A 24,633-nucleotide genomic window follows, 5' to 3' on the forward strand; every position below is an offset into this window, starting at 1 on the left:
GTCACATATATTGATTGCATGTGATGTTTATCGTTTTTATGCATCTTATTTTGCTTAGGACGACGGTAGCATTATAAGATGATCCCTTCACTATAATTTCAAGATAAAAGTGTTCTCCCTAAGTATGCACCATTGAGAAAGTATGTCGTTTTGAAGCACCTCGTGTTGATAGACTCTTCATTTGCATACAACGGATGTAAGCTAATTTGCACATATCGAATACTTGGGTTAAACTTGACGAGCCTATCATGTATAGACATGGCCTTAGAACACAGAGGACCAAAAGGTCGAACATGAGTCATATAGTAGATATGATCAACATGGAGATGTTCACCATTGATGAAGACCCCATCTAGCATGATGACCAGACATGGGTAGTTGATTTAGATCATGTAACACTTAGACAACTTGAGGGATGTTGATTTAAGTCGTGGTTCACTAGTAATTTGATTAACTAAACAATTTATTGTGAACATAGTCTAATTGTCTTTGCAAATTAATGTTGTAGACCAATGGCTCGCATTGTAGCTCCCCTGAATTTTAACGCGTTCCTAGAAAAAACTAAGTTGAAAGGTGATGGAAGCAACTATGCAGACGGGGTCCGTAATTTGAGGATGATCCTCACTGCTGCACGAAAGGCTTATCTCCTTGATGCACCACTTGAGACGCCACCCCTCCCGCACCGTATGTGGATGTTGTGAACGTCTGGTAGGCCTGTTCTGATGACTAATCGATAATCTAGTGTGCCATACTTTATGGCTTAGAACCCGGGCTCCAAAGACGTTTTGAGCACCATGAAGCATATGAGATGTTCTAGGAGCTAAAATTGGTATTTCAGGCTCACGCCCGGGTCGAGAGGTATGACGCCTCCAACAAGTTTTTTGGTTGTAGATGGAAGAGAACAACTCCGTTAGTGAGCACATACTCAAAATGTTTAGGTACTTCAGCTTCTTGAATCAGTTTGGAATTAATCTTCCAGATGAAGTAGCGATTGACAGAGTTCTTCAGTCACTACCACCAAGCTACAAGGGCTTCGTGATGAACTATAACATGCAAGGGATGGAGAAGACGATCCCTGAGCTCTTCACGATGCTTAAGGCCATGGAGGTAGAAATAAAGAAAGAGCATCAAGCGTTGATGGTCAACAAGACCACCAGTTTCAAGAAGAAATGCAAGGTAAAGAAAGGAAACTTCAAGAAGAATGGCATACCAGTTGCCACTCCCATGAAGGAACCCAAGGCTGGACCCAATCCTGAGACTGGGTGCTTCTATTGCAAGTGGAATGGTCACTGGAAGCGAAACTGCCCCAAGTACTTTGCTGATAAGAAGGCTGGCAAAGTCAAGAAAGGTATATTTTGTTGGATTCAGGGCTCCGCAGACCCAAGAAGGTTCGAACTCTGGGGCGTGTGCGAAGATCTCAACCTCTCAAGTCTCAAGCTTGTCGCTCTACAGCCTAGCCTCGCCGAATTTGTGTGAGCGGGGAAGATGAACACTGTAATTTACGCAAGTTAGGGCAACCTTGCGGTGTAAAACCCTACTCCTACTTTGGGGTGGACTGGCCTCACGAGGGGCTGAGGATGAACTAGTACAAAGGATGAACAGCCTCGCGAGGGCTATAGTGGTGGGGGTAGAAAGGATCCATCCTCTCTACGGTGGTGGCTAACCTATATGTATAGTGGCCTTGGTCCTCTTCCCATGAAACTTAGGCGGGAAGGGATCCCACAACGGCCAATTTGAAAGGGGACAAATAGTACATATAATCCTAACGAAAGGTGGTCTTTTCTTGCAAAGCTTCTGGTTGTGACGCAGCGCCGGGCTCGGTGATGACATCCACCCTGCCGAGCCCGTGGTCTTGGTCTTGTAGCACTGAACGAAAACCTTTGGGGGAATCCTCGGACTGACACTCTTGCTTGCTCCCTTAGCACCAGAAGGGAAACTGTCTCCTGTGCGCCTGCTGGCGCTCGCCTGGTGTAGGATCAAAAAGTATGTCTAGAGGGGGAGGGGTGGTTAGACTACTTGACCAAATAAAAACCTAGCCTTTTCCCAATTTTAAGTCTTGGCAGATTTTAGCAACTAGGCACTAGTCAAGTAAACAACCTACACATGCAAGTCTAAGAGTATAGCAGCGGAATGTAAAACATTGCATATGAAGGTAAAGGGAGGAGTTTTGAGGGAGCAAACTCAATGTAGACACGGAGATTTTTGGCGTGGTTCCGATAGGTGGTGCTATCGTACATCCACATTGATGGAGACTTCAACCCACGAAGGGTAATGGTTGTGTGAGTCCACGGAGGGCTCCACCCACGAAGGGTCCACGAAGAAGCAACCTTGTCTATCCCACCATTGCCATCGCCCACGAAGGACTTGCCTCACTAGGGTAGATCTTTAGGAAGTAGGCGATCTCCTTGCCCGTACAAACTCCTTGGTTCAACTCCACAATCTTGATGGAGGCTCCCAAGTGACACCTAACCAATCTAGGAGACACCACTCTCCAAAAGGTAATAGATGGTGTGTTGATGATGAACTCCTTGCTCTTTTGCTTCAAATGATAGTCTCCCCAACACTCAACTCTCTCTCTCACAGATTTGGATTTGGTGGAAAGATGATTTGAGTGGAAAGCAACTTGGAGAAGGCTAGAAATCAAGATTCATATGGTTGGAATGGAATATCTTGACCTTGACACATGAGTAGGTGGTTCTCTCTCAGAAAATGTATGATGGAAGTGTAGGAATATTCTGATGGCTCTCTCCTTGAATGAAGAGTGGGTGGAGGGGTATATATAGCCTCCACACAAAATCTAACTGTTACACACAAATAACCAAACTCGGTGGGACCGAACAACGAAACTCGGTCAGACCGACTTAGTTCACAATGTGAACGTTAGGATTTTCGGTGGGACCAACAAGTCAACTCGGTGGGACCGATTTCACTAGGGTTAGGGCATAACGTAATCTCGGTGAGAACGATTACACAAACTCGGTGGGACCGATTTTGGTAATAAGCTAACCAGAGAGTTGGTCAGGCAAACTCAATGGGACCGATTCACTCATCTCAGTGAGACCGAAATGTTACGAAGGGGAAACAAAGAGTTTGCATTGCGAACTCGGTGGGACCGATCGCTCATCTCGGTTGGACCGAAATGTTACGAAGGGAAACAAAGAGTTTGCAATCCTATCTCGGTGTGACCGAGATCCCTATCGGTGAGACCGAAATGACTAGGGTATTGTGGCAGTGGCTATGTCAACTGAACTCGGTGCGCCGGATAGAAAGTTTCGGTGGGGCCGAGTTTGACTTTTGGTTTGGGACATATGTGGATATGAGAAAGTGGTTGAGGGTTTTGGAGCATATCACTAAGCACTTTGAGCAAGTAACCCATTAAGCAACACATCATCCCCTTTTAATAGTATTGGCTTTTCCTATGGACTCAATGTGATCTTGGATCACCAAAAGTAAAATGTAGAGTCTTGAGCTTTTGAGCTTGAGCCAATCCTTTGTCCTTAGCATTTTGAGGGGTCCACATTTCTAATCCATGCCATGCCAATCATTGAGCTTTCCTGAAATATTTATCTTGAAATAGCATTAGCTCAGTGAGCTATATGTTGTTAGGAATTACCAAAACCACCCAGGGATAGTTGTACTTTCAATCTCCCCCTTTTTGGTAATTGATGACAACATATAGATCAAAGCTTCGACAAATGATAATAAGATTGGAATACATCGTCGCTTTGAGAAGTATGTGAAAATCAAGAGCTCCCCCTAAATTTGTGCATCATTTAAGATTTGTGTTTGAATGCAAATGCACAATCGATTAGGATCATGGGTCACTCTTCCATGTCACATACATCTTGGTGGAGCGCTCAAAATGACAGAGAATTAAAAGCATGCACTCATCACCAAACAAAGTGAATGATCATATAAGAGATATAAGAGATAATATCATCCAAGCAAGCATTAAAGTAGCATATGATCAAACACACGATCAAATAAGTATCTCACACAGACATAGAGTATCAACCAAGCACGCAAAAAGTCCAAACAAAAGCAAGAGAGATAAAAGGCAAAAAACTCTCTTCCGAGGCCTAAGATCTATACATATTTCTCCCCCTTTAGCAACAAGTTACCAAAAAGTTTGAAAATGCATAGTGCTATGCGTCTCTCAGGCTTGGTCTTTGGGAGGTGGTGTAGAGAGAACTCCAAGGACGAAGGCATCTGTTGATGTAGTTAGAGTTGGTGGAGTGGCTACTGGAGGTGGCACTGAAGCTCTGGCTGCTGGTGCTGATGCTGTGGCTCTTGAGTCAGGTACATGCACTGTAGCAGACCCCTGTCCTCCAGGAACTCGCTAAAAAGCATCAGTAGTTGCCTTCCCTTTCCTCTCTTCTACTTCCTACTGGAGCTGCTCAACTGCTGTTTAGATCTCAGTTACCTTCAGATCAAGATCATTAAATTTTGTCTCTATGATCCTCCCCAGACTCTCCTGGTTTTGAGTCAGGGTGGTCAAGTCTTTCTCAATCCTCAGTGTAGATTGGATCAGATAAGCCAACTGATCTTTCTTGCTCTTCAGGAAAACTTGAGATGCTTCCTCAACACTTCACATCTTGGCAGCTTTCTCAGCCTTAGCTTTGGCTCTGTTCTCTTGTGCTTGAGATGATGATGGTTCATTTTCATTAATCACTACAGTGTTGTCTTCGAATTCAGGATATAAGGGTAGATGCTCCTTGTCCAGCAAATATGTGATTGTGCCCATCTTAGCATTGATGAGCTCCTGAATGTGTGGAGCATACCCACAACTTCTCTTTCGGTCAGCAGCTGTCCTCTTGATTGTCTCTAAAATTAGACTCATGACCTTGAACTTCTGAGGGACATCAAAAACCTGTAGTAGGTTGATAGAATGTCCTATGATCATCTTGTGATCTCCTGACTTGGGTAGCAAAGTGTACCTGAGGATTGTGTTGATGGTAGGCAGACCAGACAACAAGTAATGTACTAATCCAAGCTTGTGAGTCTGCAAGGCTTCATCTGGGATCTCTTTGTACATGTTTGCCATAGTGTTGTGGTCTTTCTTCTTGTTGGCATACACATCCAAGTCATCTTCATGTTCCTTTGGGGCATTGTTTAATTTAGCCCATTCTTCAACAGTGGATTGGTACCTAGTACCTTCAGACATCCATATGATCTTCTCATCTGGATAAAAGTGAGCAGTGGAGTAAAACTGCATGATCAGCTCATCATTCCATTTTGTGAGCTTCTTCCCAACAAACTTGTCAACTCCACATGCTTTGAAACTGTCATAAACTCCTGGGAAGTGATCTTCATTATCCTTGATGTACTCCCAATCTACCGATCTCATGTCACAAAACAATGGGCTTCTTGTCAAGAAAAAATGTCACATAGAAGTCTTGCCGTTCCTTAGTGTGGAACATGTAATCAACTGCAGTCCTCCTCCTAATAGCATAGGGATCAGACTCTCTCCATAATCTCAGTCCTGAATCTTTCCTAATGTGCATGTGCTTAGCGATTGGATGAGCATCACTATGGTCTGGGATCTTGGGTTTCAGTTTCCTCAAAACAAGAGACTCCTCATCCTCTTCTTCAGCTTGAGGCACTGGGGCCTTGTTCTTCTCTGCTGCAGGAATGTTTCTGGTGTTTCTCTTGGGATTAGACTTCTGAGCTTGAGCTTTGGGAGCAGTCTTGGGCTTTGATGGAGCAGCCCCTGACTTGATAGCGTCTCCCATAAGTTTCTGAGCTTTGGGTGCTGGTGCAGCATCCTCTTCCTCTTCCTCTTCTTTTGCTGGATCCTTAAACATGGATGATCTCCCGAGGACTCTGGCAGTGGTCTTCCTTATCATCTCCTTTCTCTTCTTGCCCTCTCCAGCCTCTTCAGGTCCAAGAGTGAATCCACAGTTTCTTGAGTGTAGGCTCTCGCCTTAGACAGAGGGATCCTTTTTGTTGGTGCCTTCTTGTTCAGGCCTGGCTTTGTTGTAGCAGCTAACCCATATTCCTTCTTCAAGACATTCTTCTTTGAGGTGGCCTCATCCTCAACAACCACATAGTCTTCATCCTTAGAGTCTGAGGTGCTCTTCTTCCTTGCTCTAGTGGCTGCCTTGGGCAAGTTACTGGGAGTGCTTCTACTGCCCTCATCATAGCTGCTTGAGGGATCTGAACCCTCACTCAATTGCACTTCTTCCTCAGATCTGTTCTGACTGTCACTCTGGTCAGACATCTTGGCAATCTCACTGACAGTAGACCCTGTGAATAGATATAGATGAGGTAGAGTCGATGAGCATCACAAAGTGCAGAGTTTTGGCAAAACAGATGACTTAAAAACTTAGTTTTAGTTCTCCACAGAAAGCATTTCAGAGCTACCAATTTGATAAACTCGGTGATACCAAAACAATTTTTGGAGCCTAAACTAGTGAACTCGGTCGGACCGAGTCACAGTTCGGGGGCTCCGAGACTGCTAGGGTTTCACAAAGAATTGATCTCGGTCGCACCGATTTGCAATTTTCGGTCAGACCGAAAATGCATGTGATATGGCCTAAGCCAAATTGGTGAGACCGATTTCTACAAGTCGGTCGGTCCGAGGTGAGTTCGGCGGAGACCTAACCCTAAATTTCCAAATCAAATCTAACCTAAAGGATGTTTTCTGTGGATAGAACATTTGCATACGTGGTAAAGATCATGGCAAAGCAATGTGCTATGTATCGGAGTTAAGGAATTAGCACAAAGAGTCGAACCCATACCCTAGTTCGGCGAGGGTTCGCTACCACTACTAGGGAAAAGGCTAGCAGCAGCGCGGGTTTTAGACCTATCAGTAGCGCGGGGTTGTGCGCTACTGATAAGGCGCTACAACTAACGAATAGCAGTAGCGTGCCTCCACCCACGCTACTGCTAAATCGACTTAGTAGTAGCGAGTTCCAGGAGGAGCGCTGCTGGTAATTAGTAGTAGCGCTTCTCTCTGCCCGCGCTGCTACTATTATTTCGTATTTTATTTCTTTTTTATTTCATGTTGTATTCGTACACCTTTACACAAGTTTTCATACAAAAGGAATTTACAAATTGTTTTTACATCATAATGAGTTATTACATCACGGGGTGAAACAACCGTGTGGACTAGTTTCAAGTGGACGGACATCCACTTGAAACTAATCCGCGGTTCTTTCACCCAATGATATAATAAATATCATCATCATCATCATATCATTAACAACTTATCATCATCATCATATCATTGGTCACTAGTCGTAATCACAAGTACTCCTCACATCTTCAACTCTAACACATTGTATCACATAATAAACATATTGTACCTCATAGGACCTACTACATTCTCTTAGGACCTACTATATTCTCTAAGGTAAAATAGCAAAAACCAAGATAGCCCCTGGCTCTCCATTATGGAGAATGCAGATTATCCTGTCTCCAATTCTTGCCTTTCGCTTAATGTTGCTTCCAAGAACCTCCTTACGAATGTCCAAATATTTTTTCCACTCTTTGATTAGAACGTGTTCACCGGTTTCAGAAATTCGATATGCACAGGTGAGATCCGTAGGATGACCTGGCTGTAGGTTCATAACTTCAAGGCGACCATTGTAATACATTAGATGAGGCACACAATCCATCGGGATTTTCTGTTGAAAAACATAGTAATAACTTCGTAGTTAGCAATGATGTACTAGTTTTAGAAGTATGCAAAAGATGCACGGATGTCATAATAGTAAAATATCTTACCAGGGTATCTCCATAGAAGTTATCGTGGTTCAACACGTGCACTAGTGGCACGTATTCACCATAATTTGGAGGAGTTCGATAATAGGTATTGTAATTCTCAAAAAAAGTACAATAAGCAATCAGATGATTTTTCTTCTTATAAGTTAATTCGGAGCCATCAGTGTAGTGGGTTTTTTCTACCATCTTCTGCACATTCTTTGAAGATTCAAAATAAGCTGTCAATGGAAATAAGCCGTCAACTATTTTGAAATAAACAATATAAATTAGTTAATAACTATGTTTGAGAAACTCACATTGCGGTAGAATCGGAAGCGTATCAACAAGGACCCAAATGTCCACATTGTCTTGCTCGATGTCAGGATCACCAAGATCCATGGTGACAATCATACCCTCATAAAAACCATACATTTTGCAAAGTGCTTCCCAATTTTGGCAACCAAAATGGGTTACGCTCTGAGAATTGTACAGATTTACTTCAAAATCGATATCATGATGGGTCCTTAGGTGTATTTTCTTTGTTTGAAAATTTTCATGGTCTTCAAAACCCATCCTCTCCAAGACATAGCGTCTTGCATGGCATGGGATAAGCTAGTCAAATTGTAAAAGATGAAAATTAGACGTTGAAATAGTTGAAGTCATGCTTAATTACGAAAAAACACTTGTCGTTGTTGCGTACCGTTTCGACATCGAAGGTCTCCTCGAGCTTAATGCTGAAGCGCCGATCTTCATCCAGCTGAACGAACCTGTCGCACATACCTCGATCATCGTGGCACCAGCTGCACTCCCCCGGGAGACTGTCGTCGTCTGAGTACGACATTTCCTACGTTCATAATTCAAAGATTAAACTTGTACATATTCTAGAACAAGTCATGCTAGAATTCACGGAAAAATCCGGCATGACCTTTGCTAAAAAAGGACATATCGAGCGCCTGAAATTTGCCAGAACGGAAATTAATCAACACTCTGGTAAAACATAGGCCACTCAGAGGTGTAACCAAAACATGAAATAATTGCTTAAACTAAAAAATAACACCAAATATGGCATGTTCAACTAGTTTTATTAATTCAACTAGTTCTATTAATTCAACTAGTTCTATTAATTCAACTAGTTCTTACTAAATATAAACTTAATATAAAAAGAAAAAAAAACTAGTTCTTTCTAAAAATGAAGTAGTTCAACTAGTTATTAATTTACTTACTATACTAGTTCAACTAAAACTTAACTAGTTCAACTAAAACTAAACTAGTTCTATTAATTCAACTAGTTCTTACTAAATATAAACTTACTATAAATAGAAAGAAACTATCACATCTACTACTACTAATTAACATCTAACTACTACATCTACTACTAATTAACATGTACTACTGCTAATTATACAACTAGTTTACCATCACTACTAGTAATTAATATCCACTACTTCTAAAAATCATTATCTATGAACCCTAAATTAACATCTACTACTACTAAAATCATCTACTAACTAAGCAAAGAGTGAGGGGGTGGGGGAGGGGTGGGGGGCTTACAGAGGGAGAGACGGTGGCGGGAAGGTGCTCGGTGACGGAGGGGCGGTGAGGGCGGGCGCGGGATCGGGAGGGCGGCGGTCCTGGGTGGCGGGCTCGGTCGAGGGCGGCGGCGGTGAGGTCGAGGGCGGCGACAGTGTGGTCGAGAGCGGCAGTAGTGAGGTTGAGGGCGGGCGGCGGCGGCGGCGGTGAGGGCAGGCGCGCTCGGGCTCGGGCGGCGGCGACAGGGAGTAGGGGAACATGCCGGTGGGGGGGAGGAGGACTTAGCGAAATTTTGATGCGGGGGGTGGTTAACTCGAACTAGCAGTAGCGCACGTACAGAAAACGCGCTATAGCTAACTTATCTACAACGCGTTTTAGAGAAAACCGCTACTGCTAATGGAAGCAGTTATTTCTTTTGTTTAGTAAAAACATCAAAAATATACATTGGTCATCATTGATCTTTTTGTGTATAATCTAAATAGTCAACATGAATCCTCACTGTACCTGTATAGGTACAGGCGAGGATTCATATTGCAACCACAAATCATACACATATAGTTCAATGAAGACCAAGTGCTCGAGGTAGGTTGAGAAACAACATATTTAAGGTGGTAAACACCTTGTTCGCTTAGCAGTATGGGACTAAACTTAATTAGTTGCGGTCATACTTAGCAGTAGCGAGTTTTGAGCAAAACCGCTGCTACTAAGTTCTTTAGCAGTAGCGCGTCCACGGGAAGGGCACTACTACTATATCTAGCCTGGAGGCAACACCGTGGCAATTATAGTAGTAGCGCTCTTTTCACCTAGAGTGCTACTGCTACTCAGTCATTAGCAGCGCTCTTTTCTAAAGCTCATTGCTGCTAATTAGCAGTAGCGCCTGTTTTTAGACCGCGCTGCTGCTAAGATTCTATGTATAAGGTTTCCCTAATAGTGTACGGCGGCAACGACGGAGCAGATTTCCATTGACGGCGATGGAAACCAACGACGGGAGGTCGCTGGCGGCGAGAAGACGATCCGAAGACCCGAAGAGGCAGAGCAGGACACACGCGCAGGCTGAGGAGTTTGAAGAAATTTCCAAAATCTCACCCATGGGTTTATATATCCCGACCCTGTCGGTGTGACCGAGTGGAACAACTCGGTGGCACCGAGATGCAGAATCGCAAGCAGTTACTGCAACTCGGTGTGACCGAAAATTTCAAATCGGTTGCACCGAGATGGAAAGCCTAGATCAACTTAGTGATCTACCGAAGTGGATGACTCGATCATGCCGAAAAGCACAAAGAGGTTTAGGAAGTTTAAGTCTATGAAGAATCGGGGACTCCGAGTGCTCCTCACACCGAGTGGTTCGAATCTGACTTGATCAAACTTTGTGACGTAGCATGAATAGAGTTTGAGACAAGTAAAGCATATATAGCTAGAGGGAGTTCTTAGGCATTCTTGTCCATCCATTTGGCTAAAGAGAAAAATCCAAACAAACAAAACAACAAATGGATGTCTTCGAATGAGTAAAATATGCAACCACCATGCTCACATAATAAAATGGCAAATGAAATATGTGACAAAGCATGCACAAACACTCTAGCAGCTATCAAGCAATTGGCGATGACTAGGTCATCTATATATGAGTATATTGACTGAGGAGTCAAATGAAAACATTTGATCGTAGGTCATACTCATCGATTAAGCACAAGTGAGGTTACCACTTTTACATAATGCATTATTGTGTTCACACCATTAGAGTTGCTTTAGCACAATTGGTTAGAGTAAAGCTCCCCCTAGATGTGGTATCCCCCCTAAGAGGGATGAACTAACCTTGGGTTTTGTCGATGATGACTTCATGTAGGTGTCGAAGATGTGGATGCTCAATATTGATGTAGATCGTTTGGAGAAATCCATTGGAGTGAGTTGCACTTTCAATACCTACACGGGTTAGTCCCATAAGGAACAAACAAGGATATCCATGGACATAGAGTGATGTTCACATAAGATGATGTCCATGAAAGCATTAGGTTACCTTGTCCCTTGTCTTTCCAACAAGAGGGTTTGTGACTCCTTGAACTAGTGCAAGACGTGGAAGTGGTTTGCACATGTCCTTGCCAAAGATATGAGTGAAGTATGTTGGCGGAGTCACCCTGAAGAACTCTCTAGTCCTTCTTCTTCGGGATCCACACCATCTTGATGGGAATCCTTGGAGTTACAGTCGTACTTGATGAAGTAGAACTTGATGAAGTCTTGGGGACCCACTTGACCAAGGCCTTAGAAGCTTCTTCAAATGCATCAATCTCCTCTTGAAGCTTGTCCTTACCTTTTTTGCATGTGGTCTTATGGTGGAAGATTATCTTGAGCTTGTGTTCCTTGGAAAGAAGTAGGATCATACTTCTCTTGTTGAGGAAAAAACTTTGTCTTGGGGTATTGATATTCTTCCCACTCAACTCCATTGGCATTGAACTTTCGCTCAAAACCAACACCTTGATTCTCCCGGTGTCTTCCTTCCTTGCGTATAATTTCCTCAAATTGCTTACTTCCGACAAGGCTCTTGTAAACACCCTTCTCTATAATTCCTTTCAATAAGCTATTTTCTTGATCAAGTGTAACTTGGCTAAGAGAATCATTAGTGGAATCAATAGAACTACTAGAAGCAACAACATTGGATTTAGCATGATTATTGTTACTACTATAAGAGGAATCTTTCTTACTCTTGTTGCTAGATTTAACTTGTGGCATGTAAGTAGACAAGAGTAAACGCTTGGCAATGTAAGAAGAACTTTTCTTGCGAAGATCATCATTGATCGCTTTTAAGAACCCATGCTCTTGCTCAAGGTTGAGCTTTTCAAAGCGTAACTTTTCATGAGTCTTTAAAAGCTCTCAATGATTTTCCAAGGTAGTTTCATGAGCTAACTTAAGAGTGTTTAGTTCTTTAGTTAGACGCTCAATCTCGATAGTTTCATGAGCTAACTTAATAGTGTTTAGTTCTTTAGTTAGACGCTCATTCTCCTTCTTATCATCGGCATTCGTTTTATCTTGATTAGCATGATTAATAACAAGTTCATCATAGTTTTCATCAGTAGAATTGTCAACAAGTAAATCATCATCTCCTAGCAAGTCATCTTCATCACTATTGAAATCAACATACTCGGGGTGTGATACCTTTGGGCCTTTAGCCATGAAGTATCTTCCAATTCCTTCATTTGGTGAGTCAAATATGTCGTAGGAGTTGGTTGACACAAGTGCTAGACCGGCAACACCTTCATATTGAGTATATTCAGAGTCGGAGTGATAACTCCTTTCGGAGTGATTGTCAGAGTCGGAGCCGGATACCCATTCACCAACGTGAGCTTGATGTCTTCGTTTTGTGTAGCTCTTTGATGACTTGTCCTTCCTTTCCGAATCCTTGCTTCTCTGAGAGAATCTACGCTCATAACGATCATCTCTACTCCTTCTCTCTCTCTTGGTGGTGATTCTTCTCTTCTACTTCTTCATTTAGGATAATCTTCTCTTCTTTTGTAGGGAGTCGTACACTCATTGGAGTAGTGTCCGGGTCTTCCACAATTGTAGCAATTTCGTTCACCACTTGAAGATCTTTTGTCATTGTAGGAGCTTGACTTGGAACTTATCTCCTTACTTCTACTCTTGTAGAACTTGTTGAAGTTCTTCACCATTAGGCTCAATTCTTCATTGAAGGTTTGTTTCTCACTTGATGATGTGGGAGCATCACATGAGGCTTTGTAAGCACCGCTTGACTTGTTGTGGAGCTCTTCCTTATCCTTAAGTGGCATCTAACGAGCAACAATTCTTCCAATGACTTCCGTAGGCTTGAGATCTTTGTAATCGGGCATCATTTGGATCAATGTGCACACGGTATCATATTTTCCATCCAATGCTCTTAGGATCTTCTTGCTGATGAATATATCGGCCATCTCTTCATTTCCTAAACCGGAAATCTCATTTGTGATGAGAGCAAGCCTAGAGTACATTTCAACGACACCTTCACCATCCTTCATTTTGAACATGTCAAGTTGACTTTGAAGCACATCCAATTTGGATTCCTTGACGAAGTCGGTACCTTCGTGCATATGAATCAAAGTATCCCAAATTTCCTTTGCATTCTCAAGACGAATGATTTTGTTGAATTCTTCGGGGCACAATCCGTTGAAGAGAATATCACAAGTTTGAGCATTGTATTGCAACATCTTCAACTCTTCTGTGGTAGCTTCACGGTTTGGTTCTCTCCCATCAAAGAATTCACCTTGCAAGCCAATACACACAATAGCCCAAACGGCGGGGTTATGTCCAAGAATAAGCATTTTCATCTTATGCTTCCAACTAGCAAAATAAGTACCATCAATGTAAGGACCTCTACGGTGTTAATTTCCCTCGCTAGACGCTATACTCTCCTAGGTTGTGAAACCAAGGCTGTGATCACCAAAAGCTATGGAAATTAAGGCAAATGGAGACCAAAGCTCTGATACCACTTGTAGGATCGAAAGTATGTCTATAGGGGGTGATTAGACTACTTGACCAAATAAAAACCTAGCCTTTTACCAATTTTAAGTCTTGGCAGAATTTAGCAACTAGGCACTAGTCAAGTAAACAACCTACACATGCAAGTCTAAGAGTATAGTAGCGGAATGTAAAACATTGCATATGAAGGTAAAGGGAGGAGTTTGGAGGGAGCAAACGCAATGTAGACACGGAGATTTTTGGCGTGGTTCTGATAGGTGGTGCTATCGTACATCCACGTTGATGGAGACTTCAACCCATGAAGGGTAACGGTTGCACGAGTCCACGGAGGGCTCCACCCATGAAGGGTCCACGAAGAAGCAACCTTGTCTATCCCACCATGGCCATTGCCCACAAAGGAATTGCCTCACTAGGGTAGATCTTCAAGAAGTAGGCGATCTCCTTGCCCGTACAAACTCCTTGGTTCAACTCCACAATCTTGATGGAGGCTCCCAAGTGACACCTAACCAATCTAGGAGACACCACTCTCCAAAAGGAAATAGATGGTGTGTTGATGATGAACTCCTTGCTCTTGTGCTTCAAATGATAGTCTCCCCAACACTCAACTCTCTCACACAGATTTGGATTTGGTGGAAAGATGATTTGAGTGGAAAGCAACTTGGAGAAGGCTAGAGATCAAGATTCATATGGTTGGAATGGAATATCTTGACCTCAACACATGAGTAGGTGGTTCTCTCTCAGAAAATGTATGATGGAAGTGTAGGCATATTCTGATGGCTCTCTCCTTGAATGAAGTGTGGGTGGAGGGGTATATATAGCCTCCACAGAAAATCTAACCATTACACACAAATCACCAAACTCGGTGGGACCGAATAATGAAACTTGGTCAGACCGACTTAGTTCAAAATGTGAACGTTAGGATTTTCGGTGGGACCTACAAGTCAACTCGGTGGGACCGATTTCATTAGGGTTTGGGCATAACGTAATCTCGGTGAGACCGATTATACAAACTCGGTGGGATCGATTTTGGTAATAAGCTAACCAGAGAGTTGGTCAGGCAAACTCGGTGGGAACGATTCCTCTTCTCGGTGAGACCGAAACGTTACGAAGGGGAAACAGAGAGTTTGCATTGCGAACTCGGTGGGACCGATCGCTCATCTCGGTTGGAACGAAACTTTACGAAGGGAAACCGAGAGTTTAGAATTCCATCTCGATGAGACTGAGATCCCTATCGGTGAGACTGAAATGACTAGGGTATTGTGGCAGTGGCTATGTCAACTGAACTCGCTGGCGCCGGATAGGAAGTTTCGGTGGGGCCGAGTTTGACTTTTGGTTTGGGACATATGTGGATATGAGAAAGTGGTTGAGGGTTTTGGAGCATATCACTAAGAACTTTGAGCAAGTAACCCATTAAGCAACACCTCATCCCCTTTTAATAGTATTGGCTTTTCCTATGGACTCAATGTGATCTTGGATCACTAAAAGTAAAATGTAGAGTCTTGAGCTTTTGAGCTTGAGCCAATCCTTTGTCCTTAGCATTTTGAGGGGTCCACATTTCTAATCCATGCCATGCCAATCATTGAGCTTTCCTGAAATATTTATCTTGAAATAGCATTAGCTCAATGAGCTATATGTTGTTAGGAATTACCAAAAGCACCCAGGGATAGTTGCACTTTCACCTGGCCATGGTCATCATGGCTCACGTCATTGCAGCCTCGTGAGGCTGGGTACCTACATAGAAATCTCCGCTCCTCGGGAGGCCGCTCCCGTTCTGGAGGTCTTGGTGTCTGATACGTCTCCAATGTATCTATAATTTTTTATTGTTCCATGCTCGAGGAAGAGCAGGAATTAAGCTTGGGGATGCTTGATACGTCTGCAACATATCTATAATTTTTTATTGTTCCATGCTATTATATTATCCATCTTGGATGTTTTATATACATTTATATGCTATTTTATATTATTGTTGGGACTAACCTATTAACCTAGAGCCTAGTGCCAGATTCTGTTTTTTCCTTGTTTTTGAGTTTTACAGAAAAGGAATACCAAACGGAGTCCAATTGACTTGCCAATTTTTGATGATTTTTTATGCACCAAAAGAAGCCCCCGGAGAAAAAGAGTTGGGCCAGAAGAGTCCCGAGCCGTCCATGAGGGTGGGGGCTCCCTACCCTCCTGGGCGCGTCCCCCTATCTCATGGACAACTCGGAGACCCCCTGATGTGAGACCTACGCCAAAAATTGCTATAACTACCCAAACCTCCAGAAAATAACCGAGATCGAGAGTTCTGCCGCCGCAAGCCTCTGTAGCCACCAAAAACCAATCGGGACCCCGTTCCGGCACCCTACTGTAGGGGGGATCCCTCACCGGTGGCCATCTTCATCATCCCGGCGCTCTCCATGACGAGGAGGGAGTAGTTCACCCTCGGGGCTGAGGGTATGTACCAGTAGCTATGTGTTTGATCTCTCTCTCTCTCTCATGTTCTTGATTCTGCACGATCTTGATGTATCGCGAGCTTTGCTATTATATTTGGATCTTATGATGTTTCTCCCCCTCTACTCTCTTGTAATGGATTGAGTTTCCCTTTGAAGTTATCTTATCGGATTGAGTCTTTAAGGATTTGAGAACACTTGATGTATGTCTTGCGTGGGATACCCATGGTGACAATGGGGTATTCTATTGATTCACTTCATGTATGTTTTGGTGATCAACTTGCGGGTTCTGTGACCTTGGGAATCTATGCATAGGGGTTGGCACACGTTTTCGTCTTGACTCTCTGGTAGAAACTTTGGAGCACTCTTTGAAGTACTTTGTTTTGGTTTAAATAGATGAATCTGAGATTGTGTGGTGCATATCGTATAATCATACCCACGGATACTTGAGGTGACATTGGAGTATCTAGGCGACATTAGGGTTTTGGTTGATTTGTGTCTTAAGGTGTTATTCTAGTACGAACTCTAGGATAGATCGAATGGAAAGAATAGCTTCGTGTTATTTTACTACGGACTCTTGAATATATCGATCAGAAAGCATAACTTTGAGGTGGTTTCATACCCTACAATAATCTCTTCGCTTGTTCTCCGCTATTAGTGACTTTGGAGTGACTCTTTGTTGCACGTTGAGGGATTGTTATATGATCCAATTACGTTATTATTGTCGAGAGAACTTGCACTAGTGAAAGTAGGAACCCTATGCCTTGTTTCCTAGCATTGCAATACTATTTTCGCTCACTTTTATCGCTTGCTACCTTGTTGTTTTTATATTTTCAGATTACAAAAACCTATATCTACCATCCATATTGCACTTGTATCACCATCTCTTCGCCGAACTATTGCACCTATACAATTTACCATTGTATTGGGTGTGTTGGTGACACAAGAGACTCTTTGTTATTTGGTTCCAGGGTTGTTTGAGAGAGACCATCTTCATGCTACGCCTCCCACGGATTGATAAACCTTAGGTCATCCACTTGAGGGAAATTTGCTACTGTCCTACAAACCTCTGCACTTGGAGGCCCAACAATGTTTACAAGAAGAAGGTTGTGTAGTAGACATCAATCTCTCTTCTGGCGTCGTTGCCGGGGAGGTGGGTGCTTGAAGGTATATCTTTAGATCTTGCAATCAAGTCTTTTGGTTTCTTTTTTTATCACTAGTTTGGTTTATAAAAGAAAACTACCAAAAAATGGAATTTAGGGTGCCTCATATGCTGCATCTTTTTAATATCTTTCGTGAAAATAAGGATTCCAATAATTGTGCCAAAATGTTAGAAGAAGAATGCATTAAAAATGTTTGGCACTAAATATTTGAATGAAGATCATGATTGCAATGTTGTTAGTATGAACTCTTTGAATATCCATAGTACTAATGATGATTGCACTAGTCATGATGAAAATGTCTCTTATAAGCATGTCAATTTTTGTGGAGTGCATAGAGTTTGCAAGTACACGCCAAATAGGGAAGATATATTTTGCAAGAGGCATAAGTATTTAGAAACTAAATGGTTGCAAGAGAGGCTAGATGCTTGTGTTGGAAATTTAAAATTTCTTTGCCATCCTTGTGAACTTTGCAATGAATGTGATCATCTAAATCTCCAATGCAAATTGTTTCATGATCGTATCATTTCCAAAAATTGTGATGACTTGATTTCCCTTGCACATCATAATGAACTTAGTTTGCTTTTGGGTTATTAAGAAATGAAACGTATAACTAAGGATATTCCAGAATTTTCCCTTGAGAGAGTTCTTGATTTTGATCTAGAAGAAGTTTTTATGTATTTTGCGGTGAATTGCATTGAAAATCCTTATATTACCAATTACATAAACACAAGAAAACAAATATAAGATGAAGGGAATACTAATGAAAGGGAAGATACTTCCCAATATCCTCCTATTATTTCTTATGATGAATCAGGTAACGAGGAGGAGCCTTCTATTCAACCAATCTCATTAATAAGGAGCTCCAAAAAGAGGATTAAACCCACACATGATGCAAAGAAGAAAAAGATAAGACGGAGAAGCAAAGGTAGAAAGGCATCCCTCTCAAATGATGTTGCTCCTACTACTCATTGTGATGATGATAATTGCTATACTATTGGTGCTATCCATGCTATTAATGATGAGAGTGATTATCCTTATGATATGAAAAGGCCCCACCTTGGGGATTCTATGTTTGATGAGAATGACATTATTGAAAATTTATTTTCTACAATTAATGTTTGTCCCAAGCTTGGGGATGCTATGTTTAATGAAGACGATATTTTTAGTCTCCCAAGTTTTGATGAGCAAATTTATTATGATGATAGCATGCCTCCTATTTATGATGATATTGATGAAAGTAGGTTTGGAAGAGTGTCAACTTTAAGAAGCAATGATCCCACTATTTTGGAGGGTATTGAATCTTATTGTGATAATTATAAAAGTGGATTTGGAGAGGTCATGACTTTATTTAGTAATGATTCAACTATCTTGGAAGAGGTTTCAATTGATTATGATGAGAACAAAGTTGCTACTTAGGATGATTATTGTGATGATACTTATGTTAGAAAAAGTAGTGATGATTATATTTACAAAACTTGTCATGATTACCATTTTTGTGAACATTACTCTTTTAATGTGGAAACAATTTATAGTATTCGAGTTTCTTATGATACTCCCACTATTCCGATTGAGAAGAATTTTGCTTATGTAGAGAGTAGTAAATTTTCTATGCTTGTAGATCATGAAAAGAATGCTTTATGTGATGGTTATATTGTTGAATTTATTCATGATGCTACTGAGAATTATTATGATGGAGGAATATATGCTTGTAGGAATTGCAATAATATCAAGTTTCCTCTCTATGTGCTTAAAGTTTTAAAGTTATGCTTGTTTTGCCTTCCTATGCTAGTTAATTATTGTTCCCATAAGTTGTTTGCTCACAAAATCCCTAGGCATAGGAAGTGGGTTAGGCTTAAATGTGCTACTCATATGCTTCATGACGCTCCCGTTATGTTTCAATTCTTATCTTATGCGAGCATCATTGAAATCATCATGCCTAGCTAGGGGCGTTAAACAATAGCGCTTGTTGGGAGGCAACCCAATTTTATTTTTGTTCTTTGACGTTTGCTCCTGTTTAGTAATAAATAATTAATCTAACCTCTGTTTATATGTTGTTTTATGTTTTAATTAGTGTTTGTGCCAAGTAGAACCTTTGGCAAGACTTGGGTGAAGTCTTTGCGATCTTGCTATAAAAAACATAAACTCTTGCGCTCACGAGATTATCTGCCATTTTTTACTGGAGAGTGATCTTAGGTTGATTCTTTTTGCAGAAGATTAATAGACAAATTGCCCACGTCCAACAATTTATTACAGAATTTTTGGAGTTACAGAAGTATTCAAATGATACAGATTACTACAGACTGTTTTGTTTTTGACAGATTCTGTTTTCTATGTGTTGTTTGCTTATTTTGATTAATCTATGAGTAGTATCGGAGGGTATGAACCATAGAAAAGTTGGAATACAGTAGATATTACATCAATATAAATAAATAATGAGTTCACAACAGTACCAAAAGTAGTGATTTATTTTCTTATACTAACGGAGCTTCGAGTTTTATGTTGAGTTTTGTGTTGTGAAGTTTTCAAGTTTTGGGTAAAGATTCGATGGACTATGGAATAAGGAGTGGCAAGAGCCTAAGCTTGGGGATGCCCAAGGCACCCCAAGGTAATATTCAAGGACAACAAAGATCCTAAGCTTGGGGATGACCTGGATGGCATCCCCTCTTTCGTCTTCGTTCATCGGTAACTTTACTTGGAGCTATATTTTTATTCACCACATGATATGTGTTTTTCTTGGAGCATCATTTTATTTTATTTAGGTTTTCTTGCTGTTTGAATAATATGCCAAGATCTGAAATTATTAAATGTTAGAGAGTCTTCACATAGTTACATAATTATTCAACTACTCATTGATCTTCACTTATATCTTTCGGAGTAGTTTGTCGTTTGCTCTAGTGCTTCACTTATATCTTTTAGAGCACGATGGTAGTTTTATTTTGAAGAAACATATGAACTATAATACTTCACTTATATTATTTTGAGTCTTTAGAACAACATGGTAATTTTCTTTGGTTATGAATTTAGTCCTAATATGATGGGCATCCAAGAGGGATATAATAAAAACTTTCATATAGAGTGCACTAAAAACTATGAAAAGTTGGATACTGATAATTGTTTTGAGATACAAAGATGGTGATATTAGAGTCATGCTAGTTGAGTAATTGTGAAATTGAGAAATACTTGTGTTGGGGTTTGCAAGTCCCGTAGCATGCACGTATGGTAACCGTTGTGTGACAAATTTGAAGCATGAGGTGTTCTTTGATTGCTTTCCTTATGAGTGGTGGTCGTGGACAACCGATGGTCTTTTCCTACCAATCTATCCCCCCCTAGGAGCATGCGCGTAGTGCTTTGGGTTTGATGACTTGTAGATTTTTGCAATAAGTATGTGAGTTCTTTATGACTAATGTTGAGTCCATTGATTATACGCACTCTCATCCTTCCATCATTGCTAGCCTCTTTGGTATCGTGCATTGCCCTTTCTCACCTCGAGAGTTGGTGCAAACTTCGCTGGTGCATCCAAACCCCGTGATATGATATGCTCTATCACACATAAGCCTCCTTATGTCTTCCTCAAAACAGCCACCATACCTACCTATTATGGCATTTCCATAGCCATTCCGAGATATATTGCCAAGCAACTTTCCACCATTCCATTTATTATGATATGCTCCATCATTGTCATATTGCTTTGCATGATCATGTAGTTGGCATCATATTTGTGGCAAGGCCACCATTCATTTTTTATACATGTCACTCTTGAGTCATTGCATATCCCGGTACACTATCGGAGGCATTCACATCGAGTCATATTTTGTTCTAAGTATCAAGTTGTAATTCTTGAGTTGTAAGTAAATAAAAGTGTGATGATCTTCATTATTAGAGCATTGTACCATGTGAGGAAAGGATGATGGAGACTATGATTCCCCCACAAGTTAGGATGAGACTCCAGACGAAAAATAAAAAATAAATAAATAAAGGAGGCCAAAAAAAATGAGAGAAAAAGAGAAAAGGGGCAATGCTACTATCCATTTACCACACTTGTGCTTCAAAGTAGCATCATGATCTTCATGATAGAGAGTCTCTTATGTTGTCTCTTTCATATACTAGTGGAAAATTTTCATTATAGAACTTGGCTTGTATATTCCAATGATGGGCTTCCTCAAATGTCCTAGGTCTTCGTAAGCAAGCAAGTTGGATGCACACCCACTTAGTTTCTTTTGTTGAGCTTTCATACATTTATAGCTCTAGTGCATCCGTTGCATGGGAATCCCTACTTCTCGCATTGACATCAATTGATGGGTGTCTCCATAGCCCATTGTTAGAGTAATGGACCACAGGTAGGCTAACCCGAGCCCCAGAACCTTTCAAGACATCGGGGCAGGCTGCGCTCCTCAAGACCCCAGGACACAGAGCCGCCTTCTGAGAAGTCGGCGGCAAGGCAACCGACTAGCCACTCGCGGCCGAGTCCAGGGACGACTTCAGGATAAGCCGACTCCTGATTGATGACTTTCCGAGAAGCCGGCCTTGGGGAGTCGGCCCGCGACTCCAACAAACCCCATGTCCTCATCAAGAGGGACATGACAGGGGAGTGGCTATAGTGAAGCCTGTTCCCATCCCTTTCCAGGGGCAGGCATGGCCACAGTACGTCGTACCCATGGAGATCTCCGTGCGGCATGGCACTGTTGCCATGCCGGCCCTGACATCAGCACCCGTGGACCGAATCCTGTGCCTACGATGGCTTGTCTGTACAACCTTGAGGTGGCGGGTCCCACCAGCCAGCGGGACCCCAGAAGACGGCAAGTGCACCACTAGTCGGACCTGTTGGAAGTCGGCCCCCGAGAGTCGGCCAGCCCCTCCCCCGAGGCCCACGCGCCATTAACCAGATGTGACGGAGGGTGGCAATAGTGATCGCCCGCCAGGCGGCGGGGCTGTTGCCATGACTCCATGACCAAGCCCGCGTCATCAGAAGCACTGCTACAGTAATCAGCAGCCGGCAAGACCCGCCCGCGGCGGACGCGGCCTGTCGGCTCCGTACCGAGCCAGTCGGCGGGCCCCAGGAGTCGGCGGATAAGGCGGCGGCCAGAGAGACTGACGGCTGGGCCCGCGTCCAGCCGGATTACCATTGTACCCCTGGGGGGTAGGCCTATATAAACCCCCCAGGGCACCCATGCAAAGGGTTGGAATCCATTAGCACTAGACCAGATCATATAGGAAGGGGAGAGCTAGCCTTGCCTTCTCCTACCTCTAGGAAACAGCTCAAGGAGCAACCGTGGAAACACTTTAGCATAGTGATCATGTGGAGACCCTGTAGAGCAGCAGTATGGGTATTATCTCCCCGGAGAGCCTTGAAGCTGGGTAAGATTCGTCGGCGTGCATGCCTTTGCCTCATCCCGTTTCCAGGCACCGGCGACGTTCTACTCGCCCCCACCATGATAAGCCATCCTTTGGCATATGTCGCACCAAACCCCCGACATTTGGCGCCCACCGTGGGGCCTGGTGCACCGTCGTCCAGAGACTTGCTCTAGACGGGAAATCTTTTCCTCCCTGGCGAGCGCAGCCAGCCAGGCATGCCAGACGGAGTTAGCGCTGACGCGCTGCACGGCGTTGAGATCGCCCGTGCAGCCAGCTGCCTCGCCGAACTTGTCGGCGAGGTTCACCTCTCCGACGAACCTGCATCCAACGCAGGCACGGGCGGCTCCGAGAGCCTCCTCGCGGGCCTCCTCGATCAACTCCACATCTCCGGTGAGCCTGCCATGGACTTGGAGTCTGTAGGTTCCACCGACCCGATGCTGGTCGACTCCGGCACTGCGTCGCTCGACGCGTTCCCCACTAATGTGGTGGTCTACGACGAGCCTCTCCCTCGTGCGGAGAGCGGCGGAAGCACCGTCACCGAGGTGCTCGTCATCAGTCATGACGAGCCTCCTGGCGGAGAAGCGCATGACCCACTTGGCGCGGCGCTACAAGACCTGACTGTGCCCATTCCGTAAGACGCTGACGCGGAGACGTTGGAGGCGCGCTGCCTTCAGCTCGTCGAAGGTGCGAAGAAGCTGGCTAGCATGAGACGCTTGTCAGAAGCGTACCAGCGAGAGATGGATTGCGCTATTGGTGGCTTGCCAGCCCCGGCGCAGTCCAGCAGCGCGGCGTAGCCATCGCCAACCTGTTCGGGGTAGGTCGCCCTGTGTATGGTACACCTGCGGAGAACATTCGAGCCGCCCAGGCGGCGGCGGACGAGCTGGAAAATTTCGAGGGCGAAGAGCGCTGCCTGATGATGGAGCGAGTCCAGTGGCTCCTCGACGCGGCTGCCGTGCAGAACGAGGCCGGCTACCGCACGGAGGCGCCGCAGCGGCAAAACGACGACCTTCGCCGAGATCAAGGCACGACATCTCGGACGCCGACTGGCGGCGCCCGAGGAAGAAAAGACAAGCATCCAACTGTCAGCCACAGTCGGACTCACATTACCATAGAGCGCGACCGAGACAGCCGCCCGAGAGTAGTAGAATGACGGGACGACTGTCCGCCTCCTCCTCCTCGCAAGGAAAGGCGAGTCTCCCCGCCACCTGTTGATCATCCGACTCTCGGCGACCGCCTTGGCCGCCGAGAGGGAGTCGGGGAAAACGACGCCCGCCACCGGATCGACCGACTTCACCGATCCCTGGCGCTGGAAGAAGAAGACGAGTTGGGTCCGCCTTGTTTCGGGCCCCGCATTTGAGATGAGCCCTTTCCCAAAGGGTTCACGCTCCCAAGAGCCACGCCCAAGTACACCGGCTCCGTGAAGCCGGAAGACTGGCTGGTCGACTACTCCACGGCTGTCAGCATAGCGAACGGCAATAAGCGTGTCGCCGTAAAATACGTTCCGCTCATGCTCCAGGGCACGGCCCGGACATGGCTGAATAGCCTGAAGCCCCGCAGCATCAACAGATGGGTCGACTTCACCGAAGCATTCGTCCGCAACTTCACCAACACGTACAAGCGTCCTCCCAAGCCTCGTCAGCTTTCCTTGTGCATGCATGGTCCCGACGAGTCAACTCGCGATTACCCCAAGCGTTGGGCCGAGCTTTGGAACTCCTGCGAGGGCATGCACGAGGTGCAGGCTATCGAGTACTTCACCGCCGGGTGCAGAGAAGGCACCCTCCTCAAGCACAAGCTCCTCTGCGACGAGCCAGAAACCCTCGACGAGCTGCTGATCATAGCAGACAAGTACGCCACGGCCGACTCCTCCATGAAGGCGGAGATTCAAGTTAGCGCAACTGGCAAAGTGGCCCTTCAGGCTCCAAGAACTCCGGTGGGAGACGCCAGTCGGCGGCAACAGCAGAGCGACCACAAGCGCAAGGCCCCGCAGCCGGCTT

Source organism: Triticum urartu, chromosome 5A (assembly GCF_056163025.1).
Source record: "Triticum urartu cultivar PI428250 chromosome 5A, HENAU_Tu73, whole genome shotgun sequence".
Lineage (NCBI taxonomy): Eukaryota > Viridiplantae > Streptophyta > Magnoliopsida > Poales > Poaceae > Triticum > Triticum urartu.